Source organism: Biomphalaria glabrata, chromosome 8 (assembly GCF_947242115.1).
Source record: "Biomphalaria glabrata chromosome 8, xgBioGlab47.1, whole genome shotgun sequence".
Classification (NCBI taxonomy): domain Eukaryota; kingdom Metazoa; phylum Mollusca; class Gastropoda; family Planorbidae; genus Biomphalaria; species Biomphalaria glabrata.
Genome location: NC_074718.1, coordinates 1,284,633 through 1,305,796, shown reverse-complemented (window position 1 = coordinate 1,305,796; position 21,164 = coordinate 1,284,633). Strand labels below are relative to the sequence as shown.

The 21,164-nt window shown below is 32.4% G+C and overlaps 1 long non-coding RNA gene across 4 annotated transcripts; it reads left to right on the top strand.

Moving 5' to 3' along the window:
* Positions 1-313: 313 nt before the first annotated feature.
* LOC129927636 (uncharacterized) lies at positions 314-20,686 on the top strand. 4 transcript variants are annotated; one of them, XR_008779253.1, is made up of 9 exons: positions 314-933; positions 1,041-1,144; positions 1,384-1,577; positions 2,277-2,394; positions 2,875-3,052; positions 16,468-16,527; positions 17,461-17,737; positions 18,739-18,917; positions 19,042-20,686. It is a non-coding gene; the product is annotated as an uncharacterized LOC129927636 (long non-coding RNA). The 4 variants fall into 4 exon arrangements; XR_008779251.1 differs by having other exon boundaries at positions 317-933; positions 2,294-2,394; XR_008779252.1 differs by having other exon boundaries at positions 319-933; positions 2,294-2,394; positions 16,489-16,527.
* The last annotated feature ends 478 nt before the right edge of the window (positions 20,687-21,164 follow it).

The window sequence follows — 21,164 nt, the reverse complement described above, 5'->3', positions numbered from 1 at the left end:
CATTTCTGTCATTTAGCATTTAGAGTTAGGTACATATAGTCATGATTATTGTAACAAGTTAAATACAATTATATTTTCACATTTTTCAGATTAAGATGGTGAATAGATCTTATTCAAGAAATGGAGTGCCAATACAGATTATGGAAACCATCTACAAGTAGTTAATATGAAGAGCAGGACTAGGAGACTTGAAACAAGGCAACATATGTGATACCACAACCCTGCTTTTTTTTCTGATCTACTTTCTTGTATATTTTTTTAAATACTCCCCCTCCCCCTCTTTTTCTGTGGTCAAGACAAAGTTTATTCTCAATAGAACATCCTACTTGAAGCACAAATATTTCAAAACTATTAAACTACAGATATTGCCTTACAAGTGTATAGTGATTACTTATAAGCAATTTTTTTAGATGCAATTTATTTACTTAAATGCTCAGCTATTTGATATCTGGTTGAATTCAGATGATAACAATTGCCTCTTAATCTGTAATTGTAAAATTATTTATTTAGCTTGCACTTTTTTTTTAAATAGTTCAAGATGTTGAGTATTGATTCAACTTTTAGCTTGGGAGATAAATAGCCAAAGCTGTAAATAGACAGGCCAGGTAATTGAAACTAGAGGTAAACATCATGGGAAGTCCAATTATAAGGCAAGTATTTTTCCTTTATATCTTATTTAACATAATTATTCAAACTATGTAATACTTATAGGCTTAACTTTTGTTTCCATAGAAACAACTTTTTTTTAAATACCATGAGATATTGTATTTAAGAGATATTCTAGCTCAGTATATGATGTTTCCATATATCATCAGCTTAACAAGCACACATTCTCTGCTGCCAACAGTACCAATTTGTCAACCAAGCAACAAATATTCCTTGGTAATCTGCTATCAGATGGCATTTTTATGAATTAAAGCTTTCAAGGCTTAAGTAAGACTTACTTTTTTTTTCTTTGACTGCTAATTCTAAAATAATTTATCATTGCATGTTAAAAATAATAAAGAACTTTTTATACATATTTCTCTACCATTTTTCAGTGTTTTGGTCAAGTTTCAGATTTGTTTAGCATAATCCTGTACTACATATTAATAAATGTTTGGTGTGTCTAGTTCATCTCTCTCACTTTGAAGATGGCTACACAGTGAGTACAAAGTTTTATTTTCATTCACAAAACTAATTTTACTATAGAAAAAAATAATAAAAGCTATAGGTATTTAGTTTGCTAAACAACCTTCTTGTTATAGTGATCAAGTTTATTTGATGCATAACTAAGCCTTGAACCATCATCATAACTAATATAATGTTCAAAGGCATTTATTAGTTTAAAATTTAGGTCAATCAAATAAGATAATGTGATTTAAACTGTTTTCTGGGTACCAGCTATCAGCAGTGCACCCCTATGATATACAAGTCTTCATTGCCAAGTCACTCTGCCAAACAGTGTGTACACCTTTCTTGCAATGGTAGTACTTTACTGTACTTCAATCACTTCAGGAGTCTGGATATGTCAGCCCAAGGCCAAGGAGATCAAGTTTGTGTCCAAGGTTACTTAGGTAATTCTCTAAGAACAATAGGTGAGTTGAATTCTAGTGTACCAGTCAAATATCTTATAGCAAAATGAAAAAAAAATAATTTTTATAACATATAAAAAATCTATTATAAAAACACAATGTCTAGAGTTTTAGAGTACTCGTTTCAGACCATCTGATCATAAGTCAGATAGTGTTAAGCTCAACTGTTTCTATGGTCAATGGTTAACCATGGGTTGTTTGGCCAGCAAATTTTCAGATATTGCTCTAGTTTAAGGTTTATAAGATACATTTTCTTCTAAAGGGAATCAATTAGGACCAAAATGTAAACTTTTATAAAGTGGTGTACTTAATCATGCAAGAGCTGCTTCACATTTACTGTAAGAATGTTTGAATAGTGCATACATTTTCATAATAACTTACCCTCTGATTTGTAAGGTTGACAATTTATTATATATATATTTTTGTTTTTAGAAAGTATACTGTATTATATAAAAAGAGCATGCATTGTCCTATAATTCTATACCAAAATGTAACATTTTCTGATTACAAACAAAAATGTTATTGAAGTTTAATCATAACAGGGTGGAATTGAAGCATTAACAATTCTGTCAGAATGTGGAAAATAATTATGGGGGAAAATTTATAAACATGGGCAAGGGCAATTACTCTGTTTCCTTTTTTTTTTTTAAATATATTATTGACATTTTTCTTTCAATTTGTAAATTTGCTTCAACATTTCAGGTTTGTTTTTTTTAAAGACAGACACTACATGTTGCTGATCTGTGGGTTAGTGGCTCAATCATTGTGCACTGATTCTCCACTGATGCCTAGATTTCCATAAGTTTATCTACAGATCAAGGTAATAAATATTTTTCTACTCTATAACCCAAGAGCTTTTTCTTTAGGATACATTGTTTTTACACTATGCGCCTAATTCTGTTGTATTTTTTAGGACCCTAGCAATAGTTTCTTAAACTTTCAGACAATCAGAGCTAGTTTAGAATGAAAGCACAAAACAAAAGCCAGATCTGTATAGTGTTTTTTTTTTTTCTGAAAATGTTTTTAAAGAAAAGTCCAGATATAGCAGCTTTATAAGGCCAACTTGGGAAATTAGGTATTTTTAAAACTTGTACTTATACTAAAGATATTTGAAGTATTTTTAAACTAGCTCTGTTTTTCAAGTTTTTTATTTATTTGTTTGCATTAGATTTAAATTTTTTAAATTAATTATTTGAAAAAAATATTTAGTTGCACTATTTTATCAATACTGCATTATATGGTAATGCATTTAGATGTGATATATATCTGTTAAACAGTGAGTTTTTCTCAAATCAACTAGGGACTAAATGGTCTATTAAACATGAGGTCTAGGAAAAAGGATGAACATTTCAAGGCTGCAGGAGGAACATTAAGCTTCTCTCTCACTGTGAAAAGATTCTACCGATCTACAAATGATCAACATGTTTTATCTTAAGTTCATCTGCCATTTCTTCAAATGGAGCCATAGTCAGAATAAGGTAAGAAATATTCTTATACTTCACAGCATTTATTTTTTGTAAAGCGATGATCCTGCATTAGTTGTATGTTGTATGTGCATTGTTGCTGTATTTGTTTTGTATATAATCATGTCAGTAATTACTTCACAAACACATAACAACTTCACACACAACTTGTAAGTTCACCTGTCTAGTTAAAGAAATGTGTATTGTATTTGTTTTAGTAGTGTCTAGTTATGAAAGTAAACTGAATTTTCATTTGTTAAACTTAGTGATATACCATTTTAATTTCAATTAAAATATGTGGATGTTCCTATTAAATTTTTCAGAAAAACTGAATTGCTCTGAAATAATTCCAACTGTATAAATGTAAATATATTTCAACAAATAATGGAATTGGATTCTTTGTCATTTGGATTAATTCAATAGTAATGTATTCTAAATATGGAATTCAAACACAAAAATGAAAAGTTGTGAATCACCATCAACTTTCACTTTGCCACTTGGAGATTGGGATGATTCAAGTTACTATTGTAGCAACTATGTGTTAATGTGCATGGTCTTTACACCCCAGTACTTAATTGGACAAAAAAAAAAGGATCTACAATTCACAGTGATATGATGTACTATTGCATAAACAAGTTGACTTGACTTCATGTAGATCTTTAACTAAATAAACTTTTTCAATTCTTCAGTGTGTGATAGTGTGACAAAAAACATTCATGGTTTCTTGTGATTATGTGCAATATAATGACATATTAAGTTGACTTGAATACTGTTTCATTTCTAAGGTGTGGAAAAATGTGCATTATATTTTCATGTTCGGAGTTAATGTGAAAACAAAAATCTACTATTCCATGTGATATGATATACAATTGCATGCAAAAAATCCTAACCCTAACACATTCAAAGAACAATCAGTATGAACGTTTCCACCAAATGAAATGCTCATGATGCATCTATTTATTTGGCTCCAGATATTCAACTGATGCACATTGGAAAAACAAATGTAAAAAAAAAAGATTTAATCCATTACATGTATATAATTGTGCAGGAACATTTGGGATTGTCATTTGTATCACACTCATCTCTCATTCATTGAGACTCTACACTTAATCTGGTGATCTAAATGTATTTGCAAGCCTGAAACTTTTTATTGGGCTCCAGCTATTCAACTAATGCACGTTTGCAAAACAAATTTAAAAAAAAAAAAGGATGAAAATAGAAGCCATCAGATGTATATGATTGTGCAGGAACAGTTGGGATTTGTGTCGTTTGTATCACGCTCATCTCTCATCCACTGAGACATTGTGAAGCGATGTAACCAGTGATGTTTCGAAACATCTCTATTTAATTGTGATGAGGATATCTACAAACGTTTGTGTACAAATGTGTGATAATTCGCAGATTTTTCATCTCTGCACTTAATGTGGTGATCAAAATGTATTTGCAATTCCCAGTGAAATCATTCTTTGAGTGCTTAAAAAAGAAATTCATAAGGATGTATAACTGTGTTAGACGTCTTCATTTATATTCCGATGGAAGGTTTGTAACAATAATTAAGTCACACTCAAGGAACATAAGAACCTGTCCATCAAAGGAAATATCGCCGCTCGTGATGCAACGCACACTAATCAACATTTGTACTTGCAGACCAACTAAATAGTTGCGGAGAAAACACATTTAATTGATGACTTTACTATGTTTAGCTTAGGACTTTTCAAAAGCGAAGACCGGACTCTTTAGCCATCTTCGTGTTCATAGGAATGATTAATGGAGGACTTTTAAAATCGAAGACTGGACTCCTTAGCCATCTTCGTGTTCATAGGAATGATTAATGGAGGACTTTTAAAATCGAAGACTGGACTCCTTAGCCATCTTCGTGTTTATAGGAATGATTAATGGAGGAATTTTAAAAGCGAAGACTGGACTCCTTAGCCATCTTCATGTTCATAGGAATGATTAACGTAGGAATTTTAAAAGTGAAGACTGGGCTCTTTAGCCATCTTCATGTTAAAAGGATGTAGTTGAGGACTTTTTCAAAGAAGATCGGTCTCGGTGGCCATCTTTGTACTTATAGGAAAGGATATTGTATTATGTTTTAAACATGAGGATTTTTAGCTGAGGACTAGATGTATTAATAGTCATCAATTGAATTGTTGATCCAAGACAAAATAGTTGGTTATGTCTGTGTGCATTTGTAGACAACCCAGCAGTGCACATCCTTTTTCTTGTTTTGCTTTTTTCACGTGCTACAATGCCTTGGACAAAGCATCATCATAACTTGGAATGTTTAAAGGCATTATAAAAATATCATAGAAGAATGAGTTTGTGAAATAACCGGTTATTTCAGTTCAGTTGAATAATAGTTGGGACATAATTAGTTGAGTGCAAGCTTTGAGGCTGATTCAACTCACTCGACATTAGTTGAGTGCGAAGTTTGTGAGGCTGATTCAGCCCTCAAACCGGATGCTTGTAGACCACCTTCAATAGATTTAACACGACGCCATCGTAAAAATTCGTTGCAGTCAGTTTATCAAAATGAAGTTGTCGGTCGACAAGCTCAAAACAGGAGTCAGCCGAAAATGCAAGCCTGAAACTTTTTATTGGGCTCCAGCTATTCAACTGATGCACGTTTGCAAAACAAATTTTAAAAAAAAAAAAGGATGAAAATAGAAGCCATCAGATGTATATGATTGTGCAGGAACAGTTGGGATTTGTGTCGTTTGTATCACGCTCATCTCTCATCCACTGAGACATTGTGAAGCGATGTAACCAGTGATGTTTCGAAACATCTCTATTTAATTGTGATGAGGATATCTACAAACGTTTGTGTACAAATATGTGATAATTCGCAGATTTTTCATCTCTGCACTTAATGTGGTGATCAAAATGTATTTGCGATTCCCAGTGAAATCATTCTTTGAGTGCTTAAAAAAGAAATTCATAAGGATGTACAACTGTGTTAGACGTCTTCATTTATATTCCGATGGAAGGTTTGTAACAATAATTAAGTCACACTCAAGGAACATAAGAACCTGTCCATCAAAGGAAATATCGCCGCTCGTGATGCAACGCACACTAATCAACATTTGTACTTGCAGACCAACTAAATAGTTGCGGAGAAAACACATTTAATTGATGACTTTACTATGTTTAGCTTAGGACTTTTCAAAAGCGAAGACTGGACTCTTTAGCCATCTTCGTGTTCATAGGAAGGATTAATGGAGGACTTTTAAAATCGAAGACTGGACTCCTTAGCCATCTTCGTGTTTATAGGAATGATTAATGGAGGAATTTTAAAAGCGAAGACTGGACTCCTTAGCCATCTTCGTGTTCATAGGAATGATTAACGTAGGAATTTTAAAAGTGAAGACTGGGCTCTTTAGCCATCTTCATGTTAAAAGGATGTAGTTGAGGACTTTTTCAAAGAAGATCGGTCTCGGTGGCCATCTTTGTACTTATAGGAAAGGATATTGTATTATGTTTTAAACATGAGGATTTTTAGCTGAGGACTAGATGTATTAATAGTCATCAATTGAATTGTTGATCCAAGACAAAATAGTTGGTTATGTCTGTGTGCATTTGTAGACAACCCAGCAGTGCACATCCTTTTTCTTGTTTTGCTTTTTTCACGTGCTACAATGCCTTGGACAAAGCATCATCATAACTTGGGATGTTTAAAGGCATTATAAAAATATCATAGAAGAATGAGTTTGTGAAATAACCGGTTATTTCAGTTCAGTTGAATAATAGTTGGGACATAATTAGTTGAGTGCAAGCTTTGAGGCTGATTCAACTCACTCGACATTAGTTGAGTGCGAAGTTTGTGAGGCTGCTTCAGCCCTCAAACCGGATGCTTGTAGACCACCTTCAATAGCTTGAACACGACGTCATCAAAAATATTGTTACAGTCAGTTCATCAAAATGAAGTTGTCGGTCGACAAGCTCAAAACAGGAGTCAGCCGAAAATGCAAGCCTGAAACTTTTTATTGGGCTCCAGCTATTCAACTGATGCACGTTTGCAAAACAAATGTTAAAAAAAAAAGGATGAAAATAGAAGCCATTAGATGTATATGATTGTGCAGGAACAGTTGGGATTTGTGTCGTTTGTATCACGCTCATCTCTCATCCACTGAGACATTGTGAAGCGATGTAACCAGTGATGTTTCGAAACATCTCTATTTAATTGTGATGAGGATATCTACAAACGTTTGTGTACAAATATGTGATAATTCGCAGATTTTTCATCTCTGCACTTAATGTGGTGATCAAAATGTATTTGCGATTCCCAGTGAAATCATTCTTTGAGTGCTTAAAAAAGAAATTCATAAGGATGTATAACTGTGTTAGACGTCTTCATTTATATTCCGATGGAAGGTTTGTAACAATAATTAAGTCACACTCAAGGAACATAAGAACCTGTCCATCAAAGGAAATATCGCCGCTCGTGATGCAACGCACACTAATCAACATTTGTACTTGCAGACCAACTAAATAGTTGCGGAGAAAACACATTTAATTGATGACTTTACTATGTTTAGCTTAGGACTTTTCAAAAGCGAAGACTGGACTCTTTAGCCATCTTCGTGTTCATAGGAAGGATTAATGGAGGACTTTTAAAATCGAAGACTGGACTCCTTAGCCATCTTCGTGTTTATAGGAATGATTAATGGAGGAATTTTAAAAGCGAAGACTGGACTCCTTAGCCATCTTCGTGTTCATAGGAATGATTAACGTAGGAATTTTAAAAGTGAAGACTGGGCTCTTTAGCCATCTTCATGTTAAAAGGATGTAGTTGAGGACTTTTTCAAAGAAGATCGGTCTCGGTGGCCATCTTTGTACTTATAGGAAAGGATATTGTATTATGTTTTAAACATGAGGATTTTTAGCTGAGGACTAGATGTATTAATAGTCATCAATTGAATTGTTGATCCAAGACAAAATAGTTGGTTATGTCTGTGTGCATTTGTAGACAACCCAGCAGTGCACATCCTTTTTCTTGTTTTGCTTTTTTCACGTGCTACAATGCCTTGGACAAAGCATCATCATAACTTGGAATGTTTAAAGGCATTATAAAAATATCATAGAAGAATGAGTTTGTGAAATAACCGGTTATTTCAGTTCAGTTGAATAATAGTTGGGACATAATTAGTTGAGTGCAAGCTTTGAGGCTGATTCAACTCACTCGACATTAGTTGAGTGCGAAGTTTGTGAGGCTGCTTCAGCCCTCAAACCGGATGCTTGTAGACCACCTTCAATAGCTTGAACACGACGTCATCAAAAATATTGTTACAGTCAGTTCATCAAAATGAAGTTGTCGGTCGACAAGCTCAAAACAGGAGTCAGCCGAAAATGCAAGCCTGAAACTTTTTATTGGGCTCCAGCTATTCAACTGATGCACGTTTGCAAAACAAATGTTAAAAAAAAAAGGATGAAAATAGAAGCCATCAGATGTATATGATTGTGCAGGAACAGTTGGGATTTGTGTCGTTTGTATCACGCTCATCTCTCATCCACTGAGACATTGTGAAGCGATGTAACCAGTGATGTTTCGAAACATCTCTATTTAATTGTGATGAGGATATCTACAAACGTTTGTGTACAAATATGTGATAATTCGCAGATTTTTCATCTCTGCACTTAATGTGGTGATCAAAATGTATTTGCGATTCCCAGTGAAATCATTCTTTGAGTGCTTAAAAAAGAAATTCATAAGGATGTATAACTGTGTTAGACGTCTTCATTTATATTGCGATGGAAGGTTTGTAACAATAATTAAGTCACACTCAAGGAACATATGAACGTGTCCATCAAAGGAAAAATCCCCGCTCGTGATGCAACGCACACTAATCAACATTTGCACTTGCAATTAAGTAGTTGTGGAGAAACACATTTAATTGATAAATTTACTGTCATTAGCTTAGGACTTTTCTTTTGTGGGTGGTGAGTCCTTAATGTTTGGCTGCACACTTGGTAGGTTTTTCCTATCTGAGCTTGAGTTATTGCCATAAATGAGATAATTGAAATTAATATGTTTTAGTTTTTTTGTTACTATAAATAACTGACATTTTTCTGGATGTAAAGACATGCTCCAATGTGATTCCCTTTTTTGTAATTCATCTAATTTTCTTTGTAAAATTTCTGTATCTTGAGTTGTTTTTATTGTTTTATATATTATTCAATTGTCTGGAAACAATCTGACTTTTGTTCCTGAACTTATGCAATTTGGTAAATTATTTATGTACATTAAAAATAGTACTAAACCTAAGACTGAACCACATTTCCATCGACATGAATATTGATCATATAATTGACTTTTTTTTTTTTTTTATAATTATAAAGTTCCATTTCATATTTTTTTTTTATAATTATAAAGTTCCATTTCAGATCTTTAAATTTTTCCAGTAATCCAACCACACAAAAACTTAATCTTCTATCAGCCTTCTCATGTTGCAGTGTTAACTTTTTATGTTCCTTTGTCTTCTTCATTGCTTATCTGAATTAGCTCTTGCTACTTTAGAAGTAAAATAACTGTTTTCTCTTACTTTATTTACAAATTCAAATTCATTCTTTAATAACATATAGCCTCCAATTAACTTTTAAAAAAATATTGTTAAAGGACTCTTTGGATTGCATCCAATTATCAATTCAAATGGAGAGTAGCCAGGAGTAGTTCTATCATCAATTCAGTAGTTATCATTGCCTTTGTAAGTGACCTCTAGCGTTCTCACTCTGAAGCCGCATGCAATCATGTGCTCTCTTCTGTGTCTTATAAATAGAGAGACTTCTTTTGGTCTGACAGTTATGCTGGGCAGGGCATGTATTCCATATGGGTGATGAACGTATGCCAAAAGCAGTCTTTTTTGGTGAGGTGAAAGATGAACATGGTAACAGTGAATATTTCCAATAATCAGGGGACAAACATTTTTCATCACCATAGCTGTGATTCTTTCTGTTATCCATGGGCAGTCAATAAATGCTATTGGACATGATATCTTGTTGTTTTGCCAGCATAATTTTCTTACTGTTACCCATCATATTTTCTTAGTTTTACCTGTCATATTTTCTTAGTTTTACCTGTCATATTTCCTTAGTTTTACATGTCATATTATCTTAGTTATACCTGTTATATTTTCTTAGTTATACCTGTCATAGTATCTTGTTTTAACATGTTTATCATTAGTGACTGTGTATATTTCACTAGTACACCATTAACATATGCTGGAAAAAATTCCAGTTTTACTTCAATATTATATACTGTAGGTTGGAACTTCATTTGTATTAACATTATTGCTTTGTTACCTATTCTGATTTCCAATTCCTTATCTATTTCTTGGTACATTATATTTTTGGAGAATTAGATTCTTGTCTTTAATGTTGATAATAAATTTCTCTTTGGTGATCTAGATTCCAATAATATTGCTTTTAACAGGATGCATTTCTTTCTTTGTTCTCTCTATTAATGAGTTAATAACACTCAAAGTCTTGCCTCTTAGTTTACATATGAATATATTAGAACAAGTATCTTCATTGTAATTGCAAGTTTCACAGATAGTCTGAAAATAACTTCAGTATTTCATCAGTTTCTTTAAGGTCCCATATTTTTTGCCTATAAATATTCTCTTTATGCTCACGCTTGGTAGTTTCTGTTTTGTCTCCCTTGTTTTGAATTGCAGCTTTTATTTTTCAGTTGTTTTTTTTTTTAATTTCTGATTCTTTGTCTGGTTTTGCTTCCTTTTAATTTCTTTCAGCATCTAGTTGCATTTCTCTCTTCTCTTTGTGCTTTGTAAATATTCTCTATATGTTCACGCTTGGTAGTTTCTGTTTTGTCTCCCTTGTTTTGAATTGCAGCTTTTATTTTTCAGTTGTTTTTTTTTTTTTAAATTTCTGATTCTTTGTCTGGTTTTGCTTCTTTTTAATTTCTTTCAGCATCTAGTTGCATTTCTCTCCTCTTTGTGCTCTCGCCAACTCTTTAAAATATCAACTTGATTTTCTTTCCTTTCCATTTATGTCAAAACATCTTTCTTTTCTTCATCTTTAAGACCAAACAATTCAGCAACTTTCTTTACTTCAGTATATCCATCCATGTATCTATTAATACTTATCAAATGTACCAATGCATTCTGTACTTTTTTTATAGATAATAATGATATCTAATATCTTTTATAGTTTACAATCACTGACAATATTATCAAGCCAATACTATTGTGATTAACATAACACACTAAATTGTCAACAATCTAATAATCAATGTCATAATCAATTATTATGTCTTTACAATATATTATTTTGTCATATAGAAAGAGAAAACAAAATTAATAAAATATTAAATGTAAAAAAAAAATGTAACAAAGTTTATACCAAAATGTTACAATTATATAAATGATGATATGATGACTCAGTGCACTGAAAACTTTGATTAAATTGAGGAGGATTCGAGCAACACATTGACCTCACTCTCTTACCCTAAAGCACATCCTGTTCCAAAAGCATGATTTGGTCTATATATAAAAACAAACAAGCACAGCAGGAAAAAGACAGAAAATTTTCAAGAAATACTACATATACTTACAAATATAAATAAAAATGACTTAAAGACCCCAAGAAATTGTGCACAATATTAATACAATGTAAACATTAAAATAAACAATAGTCTAAACACAAAAATCTACTAGTGTTAAATCTGCGACCTCTAAAACCTTGTGTTCTGATCATATATATATATTTTTTTTACACATTGAAAAAAGACAAAATTTAACAAGGACACAATATCAGTGATACCAAATTTTGACAAGAACAATACTGTCAACAGCTTTCTAAATATAGAACATAAAAATTAAAAATCAAAATCAAAATTATCAGTAATATATTTCAATACTGATTATCTTCCTGTAATGTCATTGAATACTAGCACTGATATAGCTCATCACTTTGAAGAGTGCTTCTTAATCTTTTCCCTGTCCAACTTCAATAGAATGTATATATAAATATATATATACTTTTACTGCACAAAATTACTGACTATTACTTGAGATGTATAATATACATCAGCACAAAATTACTGCCTGTGTCCAAATTTACAATTACTGTCCAACTTCAATACAATTATATATACTTGTACTGCACAAAATTACTATTATTTGATGAGATATATAATATACACAAATGTACTGTCTGCCTGTGTCAAAATTTACAATTACAGTTCAACTTCAATGCAATATATATATTTGTACTGCACAAAATTACTGACTATTACTTGATGAGATATATAATATACATTTGCATAAAAATATTGTCTGCCGGTGTCAAAATTTATAATCACTGTCCAACTTCAATATACTATTTACTAATTAATTGTTGGTGCACCTGAAGTGTCTGGTCGATTTTTGGGGCACCTTTTTCATCCTTCAACTGTCTAAGAGTGTTTACATACTATTTACTAATGAGATATATAATATACACAAACTTACTGTCTATGGTGTCAAAATTTACAATTACTGTTCAACTTCAATGCAATATATATACTTGTACTGCACAAAATTACTATTACTTGATGAGATATATAATATACATTGGCATAAAAATATTGTCTGCCTGTGTCAAAATTTACAATCACTGTCCAACTTCAATATACTATTTACTAATTAATTGTTGGTGCACCTGAAGTGTCTGGTCGATTTTTGGGGCACCTTTTTCATCCTTCAACTGTCTACGAGTGTTTACATACTATTTACTAATGAGATATAAAATATACACAAATTTACTGTCTGCCTGTGTCAAAATTTACAATTACAGTTCAACTTCAATGCAATATATATACTTGTACTGCACAAAATTACTATTACTTGATGAGATATATAATATACATTGGCATAAAAATATTGTCTGCCTGTGTCAAAATTTACAATCACTGTCCAACTTCAATATACTATTTACTAATTAATTGTTGGTGCACCTGAAGTGTCTGGTCGATTTTTGGGGCACCTTTTTCATCCTTCAACTGTCTACGAGTGTTTACATACTATTTACTAATGAGATATAAAATATACACAAATTTACTGTCTATGGTGTCAAAATTTACAATTACAGTTCAACTTCAATGCAATATATATACTTGTACTGCACAAAATTACTATTACTTGATGAGATATATAATATACATTGGCATAAAAATATTGTCTGCCTGTGTCAAAATTTACAATCACTGTCCAACTTCAATATACTATTTACTAATTAATTGTTGGTGCACCTGAAGTGTCTGGTCGATTTTTGGGGCACCTTTTTCATCCTTCAACTGTCTACGAGTGTTTACATACTATTTACTAATGAGATATAAAATATACACAAATTTACTGTCTGCCTGTGTCAAAATTTACAATTACAGTTCAACTTCAATGCAATATATATACTTGTACTGCACAAAATTACTATTACTTGATGAGATATATAATATACATTGGCATAAAAATATTGTCTGCCTGTGTCAAAATTTACAATCACTGTCCAACTTCAATATACTATTTACTAATTAATTGTTGGTGCACCTGAAGTGTCTGGTCGATTTTTGGGGCACCTTTTTCATCCTTCAACTGTCTACGAGTGTTTACATACTATTTACTAATGAGATATAAAATATACACAAATTTACTGTCTATGGTGTCAAAATTTACAATTACAGTTCAACTTCAATGCAATATATATACTTGTACTGCACAAAATTACTATTACTTGATGAGATATATAATATACATTGGCATAAAAATATTGTCTGCCTGTGTCAAAATTTACAATCACTGTCCAACTTCAATATACTATTTACTAATTAATTGTTGGTGCACCTGAAGTGTCTGGTCGATTTTTGGGGCACCTTTTTCATCCTTCAACTGTCTACGAGTGTTTACATACTATTTACTAATGAGATATAAAATATACACAAATTTACTGTCTATGGTGTCAAAATTTACAATTACTGTTCAACTTCAATGCAATATATATACTTGTACTGCACAAAATTACTGACTATTACTTGATGTGATATATAATATACATTGGCATAAAAATATTGTCTGCCTGTGTCAAAATTTACAATCACTGTCCAACTTCAATATACTATTTACTAATTAATTGTTGGTGCACCTGAAGTGTCTGGTCGATTTTTGGGGCACCTTTTTCATCCTTCAACTGTCTAAGAGTGTTTACATACTATTTACTAATGAGATATATAATATACACAAATTTACTGTCTGCCTGTGTCAAAATTTACAATTACAGTTCAACTTCAATGCAATATATATACTTGTACTGCACAAAATTACTGACTATTACTTGATGAGATATATAATATACATTGGCATAAAAATATTGTCTGCCTGTGTCAAAATTTACAATCACTGTCCAACTTCAATATACTATTTACTAATTAATTGTTGGTGCACCTGAAGTGTCTGGTCGATTTTTGGGGCACCTTTTTCATCCTTCAACTGTCTACGAGTGTTTACATACTATTTACTAATGAGATATAAAATATACACAAATTTACTGTCTATGGTGTCAAAATTTACAATTACTGTTCAACTTCAATGCAATATATATACTTGTACTGCACAAAATTACTGACTATTACTTGATGTGATATATAATATACATTGGCATAAAAATATTGTCTGCCTGTGTCAAAATTTACAATCACTGTCCAACTTCAATATACTATTTACTAATTAATTGTTGGTGCACCTGAAGTGTCTGGTCGATTTTTGGGGCACCTTTTTCATCCTTCAACTGTCTACGAGTGTTTGATTTGTGATAGGGCAAAGCAATTGTGAATATATAATATTAAAAATAGATTTTTATTAATTTATGTAAATGTTTACTATTTTCACCATCTGAGCTGTGAATGAATCTTGTTTTTAATGACCCAACTGTATAAAACTTAGCTCTTGAGCTATGAAGGGGGAATAACCCTTGAGAGATTATGGGCATGACATAGCCTTAATTGTGCTGATGTGCCAAAAACAAAAAATATCAATACCTTCCAACTGTTGGGCACCTATATGGTCATCAATTGTTGGAATACTTCATCCCTCATACCAACTGCTGGGCACCTCAAGTGTGTCCTGTCAGCTATTGGGGCACCACAAGTGTCCTAACAACTGTTTGGGCACCTCAAATATCCTTTTAACTGTTGAGGCACCTTAGGTATCGTATCTATTGTTGAAGCACTTCAAATGTCCTATCATTTGTTGGGGCATCTCATTTATCCTAACAACTGTTGGGCACTTCAATAATCTTATTTTTGGGCACTCCAAGTGTTCTATCAATTGTTTGGGCACTCCAAGTGTCCTATCAATTGTTAGGCACCTCATCGATCATACCAACTGTTGTCCACCTCAAGTTTGTCCAATCAGCTGTTGGGGCACCACAAGTGTTTCAACACTTTTTAGGCACCTCAAATGTCCTTATAACTGATGGGGCACCTCAATATCCTATCAATTGTTAGGCACCTCATCGATCATACCAACTGTTGTCCACCTCAAGTTTGTCCAATCAGCTGTTGGGGCACCACAAGTGTTTCAACACTTTTTAGGCACCTCAAATGTCCTTATAACTGATGGGGCACCTCAATATCCTATCAATTGGTAGGGCACCTTAAGTATCCTATCAATTGGTAGAGCACCTCTAGTGTCCTATCAATTTGTAGGGCACCTCTTGTCCTATTGTTTGGTAGGGCACTTCAAGTATCCTATCAGTTGGTAAGGCACCTCTTTTTTCCTACCAACTGTTAGATAACCACAAGTCTCCTATTAACTGTTGGGGTACCTAAAGTATCCTATCATGGGGCATCTCATTCATCCTAACAACTCAATGGTCTTATTGTTGGGGCACTCTAAGTGTCCTATCAATTGTTGGGCACCTCATCCATCATACCAACTGTTGTTCACCTCATGTTTGTCCTATCAGTTGTTGGGGCACCACAAGTGTCCTAACAACTGCTTGTCCTTTTAACTTATGTGGCACCTCATGTGTCCTATTAACTGTTGGGGCACATCAAGTATTCATTCAACTCTCTCTATATATATTATATTATATTATGTTAGTTTTGATTACCATTATAAATAAATAAATAAATAAATATGATTATGGTTATTATATATTATATATAATCTGCAGTGTTTTTACAAATGTGTAGTCCTGCTTATTACTCCCAGAACCACTTTTTTTTTTTCAGTTTCATTAGCAACATATGAATTTATATATTTGAAATGTTTAATCACGCTTCTTTTTACTGAAGTTTAATTTTTTGTTAACAGATATCAAGCTACAAAATAAAATTCCAATTTTTTAGGTTTTCGCCTATATCTGCAATTTATATCTATATATTAAGTTTTGTTACCTTGAACTCTTTCAAGTTTTTGTTACACAACTTTATATTTCAGATTCTTTTTGTTCTTCCTTAGGTTCAAATGTATCAGTTGTTTTTGTTGACAGATATCAAGGTACAGAAATAAGAATCTAATTTAGTGTTTTTTAAAGCTTGATTAGTCATAATATTTGCACTATTATTTCCAATATGTGCCAGAGTGTCTGCTAAATGTAACTAGTATGATTAAAAACATGGTCATTGCAAAGTCTAACATATGGACAAGTAGGATGCTTGGGGCTTGATTCAGTGAAAGAATGTTGGACAAGCAGAAATGTTATGGAGTGTGTGTGTTTTTATGGTGACTGTGGTAAGAGGTAAGCGATTGGATGTGAATGATGCAAAAGTGGCATTGTCGTCACTGGGTCTTAGTTAGGGGAGACGACTCCAGAATGTAAGACTGAAAGGTTGTGTTATTGTAGTGAGTTAGATTGTAAGAAATTTTATTACTTAAGTCTACTACATTTATTTCATGTGATCACAAGTATTATAAATGTTATATTTAGTTTTGTTCACAAGGAAGTTGTTCAAGTTCTTATTAGCTAAGATATATTATGCCTTCAACAGTTTAGTTGCCTACCAGCAGTTTGGTGCTACAAGTCAACAACAGTCAGACTAAATTAAATAAAGCCATGTCTATTTCTACATGATTTTGTTGCTACTAACCTGGTGTTACTAACAACTAACTCGAAAAGGGAGAGGGGAATTATCATCTTATTCATGTACTATTTACATTAGATTTTTACCAAATTATTAAATTTTTACTACCCTTACTATTTTAACTGTGAATAGACCTTGATTTTAATGATTTAACTGTATAGAATTTAGCCCCTGTTATGTAGAGAGAGAGAGTAGTCCTTAAGGGACTGCAGGCACGACATGGCCTAAATTGTGCAAATGTGCATAAAATCAAAGAAATAAAACATTAACAAAATGTGTATTATAATTGTCACTTTTCCTCTACTTAGAATTTTTTTTTCTCCTAGATTTTCATAATTTTTTGTTGAAGTCATTTCAGTTCTCAATTATTTTGTGCACCAAGTTACAAGAAAAAATTTAAGCAAGAGAGGTCACTACACTAAGACTTTGTCTTCTCATAAGAAAGGATGGCTGCCTGGTCATGTGATATGTGCACTGGACTGTGTATGGTCATCTTGATGCTCATATCTTGCCTGATGACATTTATTCTGCTGAACATTTGGTCAAGGAAGTAGATTCTCTTCAGCTCTCAAGAAACATTCAAAACATGTCAAACATTCGACAAGAATATCAAGTGCAATGTACATGTAAGTAATGTTGAAACATCTGATCTCATTTATGCATTCTTGAGGACAATCTGCAGCCACTAAACCAGTTACATCAGATCTGGATAAAGTGGTCGCTTCCTCTTCATTAAGGCTAGAACAGAAAGATTTTATAACTCTTTTACTCCACTTTCTGTCAATTTGTTTCATGGTTATTAGTCACATCACAAAGAGGTTTAGTTTATTAACCTGTGGTTGTGTATGACTGTGTCTTTGTATGTTTTGTGTGTGAATGTTGTTCCTGTTTGTATCTATATTGTCGTAGCTATAGTGGTAATCCTCCGGGTAATCATAATCAAACTAAATTTTCATTTGTTTGGATCTTATCTGGTGGGAATTTTAAACTTAGTAATCTGCTCTTAGCTTACTTTTTGATTTTTAAGTACATTCTAAAAGAAATACAATAGATAAGGATAGAAAAAGAAAAGCAAACAATAAAGAGATTTGCTGAAACAATATAAAGTGAAATAAAAATATATATAAAAAAAAAAAGAATAAACCTGGAGATTTTGAAGGAAAGACTGCTGTTGCCAACTCAACAAAACCAATGAGTTTGTACTGCAAGCAAAAGAACTTAGTTGTGATTTTATTTTGCTAGAAATGCACAAACTTTATAGCATAATTTTCACTCTAAATATTAAAGCTTTCTGTATTCTGTACACCAGATACACTACATAGCTAGTTATTTATTGTTTTCTGGCATAATTGAAAATCTCCAATAAGTTCCTTAGACTTAAATGACTTAATTAACCTTAAAATTGTTAAAACTTTATTTGTTTGTTATTCTTTGCTGCTGTATTAGATGTCTTGGGTGTATTTTTTTTTCTTAAAAGTTTCTTCATAAAATACTAAGTTAAAACATAAAGTGAAACCTGCATCATCATAATAGTTTTGTTTAACATGAAAAGAAAAGCAACAAAAGAATTTTTTTTTTCCTTTTCAAGGCAAAAGTTTTTCTTATTAATTTTTTTATTCTTATTTAGACCAACATGATGAAAAGGTAGACAACATGAAGATGTAGACCAACATGATGAAGATGTAGACCAACATGAAGATGTAGACCAGCATGATGAAGATGTAGACCAACATGATGAAGATGTAGACCAACATGAAGATGAAATGTAAACCAAAAAATGGGTCAAGAGATGTATGGAATACAATGGTAAGCAATGCTGTGTATATCTCTTTATATTTTCTTTATACTAAACCCCTGAGTAAAGCTTTGCCAAGTTTTGTGTTTCACTGACTATAAAAATGTTTTTAATTTTGTTCTCTTGTATTGACAGTGAACATCTTGAGAAGTAAAACAATTCCTAGAGGCAAAGACACAGACACACCGGATCTATTAGAGATTTTCCTTTTCTACCATCATTTAGAGACTTCCTTGTGCTCTAAGGGAACCTGTCATTATCTTTTGATTGCTAATTGGCATTGATGTTTTTACATTCCTACTGCGTCTGAAAGAAATTAACATTTCCCTAATGCTACTTCAAAACCAGACTTTGTGAGAACTATTTAGGTGGAATCACCATAATTGACTTGTATAAATCTTGTTCTATATTTAGGTATATCTTGACAATCAGTCCAGTCATTTGTTCATTTTTTTTTTAAATATTCCTTTTTTTTCCCTCAATCTTCTTGTTGTTTCAGTTACATGTTTTTGTATTTTGAAGGAGGAAGGTGCTTTGGTATATTATCGTTATTATTATTGTACCAGTATTAAGCAAACTTGTATATCTTTAATTATTCACATGAATTCTAAAGTAGAACGTCACTTCCACCGGAAAATGTTGTAACAACTATACGTGTCTTCAGTTAACATTCAATACTCTGTACAGTCACAACGCCAAAGCCTTGCTAGATTATGCTTTTAATTCAATTTGTTATCTCCCCTGCTTTAGTGTGCTATCATATAATTTTTTGTGTCACATCCCTGCACAATTTGTTCTATGCTTTTTTACAGTATAAATAGGGACTTGACATTATTTAGCTCTATTATAATATTGTTATATTATTATATTTAAAATAAAACTGTTAACATATTCTATGCTGTTATAATATAAATGTTTTGCTGTTACCATGAATACAGTTTTGAGTTTTTGTCTGATTTCTTAGAGGAGAAATTTTTCATAAATAATAATAATAAGGCTTATCTTCAAGTCCGAAGATTAGTGAGAAGTATGCAGTATTCCCCAGCTAGGACCTACATATTTTGCTATAAATAAAGAGTATAATAATATTTACTACTTGGTATTGTCAGTCTTCACTAAAGCAATGAGTTTATCCCCTTAGTGTGTTTAAAATTTTCAAATACTAATTCACTTTGTATTATCTATTGGTGATCATGGGGTATCCACTTTGTCATCTCCATAGTCTCTGGTGTTAACACTCAGTGTCCTGTTGGAGGTTACGGCTAAGATGTTATCTCTCTTTCTGATGGAACACATGTAAAACCAACAAAACAAACATTAGACCTAGACTTTATTAACAGGTAAATTTTTATAATTGTGAACTGGCGCTCCCAAAGCTACTTTTATGTATTTTAAATTTTACTTCTGTAGGCTAGTGCTAAGCTGTATACTTGTATTTCTGCCTATTATATGGGTTAGGGTGGAGTACTTAAAATAGAGCCTATGCTGTTTCCTGTACTGTTGACCAGTGGTCTCTGTGTCAGTTTTAATTATTCTGTACCTGGGACTGCCTGTAAGTTTCAGAATTTTTCTTTTATTTTTTAAAATTTTACTATGTGTAAATCTGTTTTATATTTGAACAACTGTCAAAATAACTAGCAGTTTTTTTTCTTCTAAAGTTTGTTTTAAAACTATGGCCAAGCCCTGCCCAGTGCTGTCATGATGGCCACTTCTAATGTTTATGTACTAGATTGTAACTGCTGCCTTAGTCATTGAAATTAAAGTCTCATTTTTGAATTTCTTCTTTATGTTTCTAGATTTCTTTTAGTTCGCTAGTTTAGTTTAGTTTAGTTGTCTGGTTGCTTAGATGACTCAAACCCCTTGGTCACAGAGGTGCACAGATACAACCCACCCAGTAGTGTTACAATCTGGCAACTGTAACTTCTTGTTATCCCAGGCTAGACATGACCTTAGGCCCCGCCAGGCTAACATATTCTCTCATTCCAGACAGCATTGTCCCTAACAATACATAATTACCTTGCTTTAGTTGTAGAATGAAAGATGAGCAAACAGTTAAAAGTTTCTATAGAATTCACTTGGAGGTGTGGTGGCTAAGTGGTAAAGTGCTTGGCTGCCAAACATAGGTCTAGGGTTTGAAGACCATTTTTTTTATAATAGTCCTAATATAAAGAAAAACAATTAGGCACCTTTCAGTCCACCCAGCTCAAATGGGTTCCTGACATTTAATGGAGAAAAGTAAAGGCGGTTGGTCATTGTGG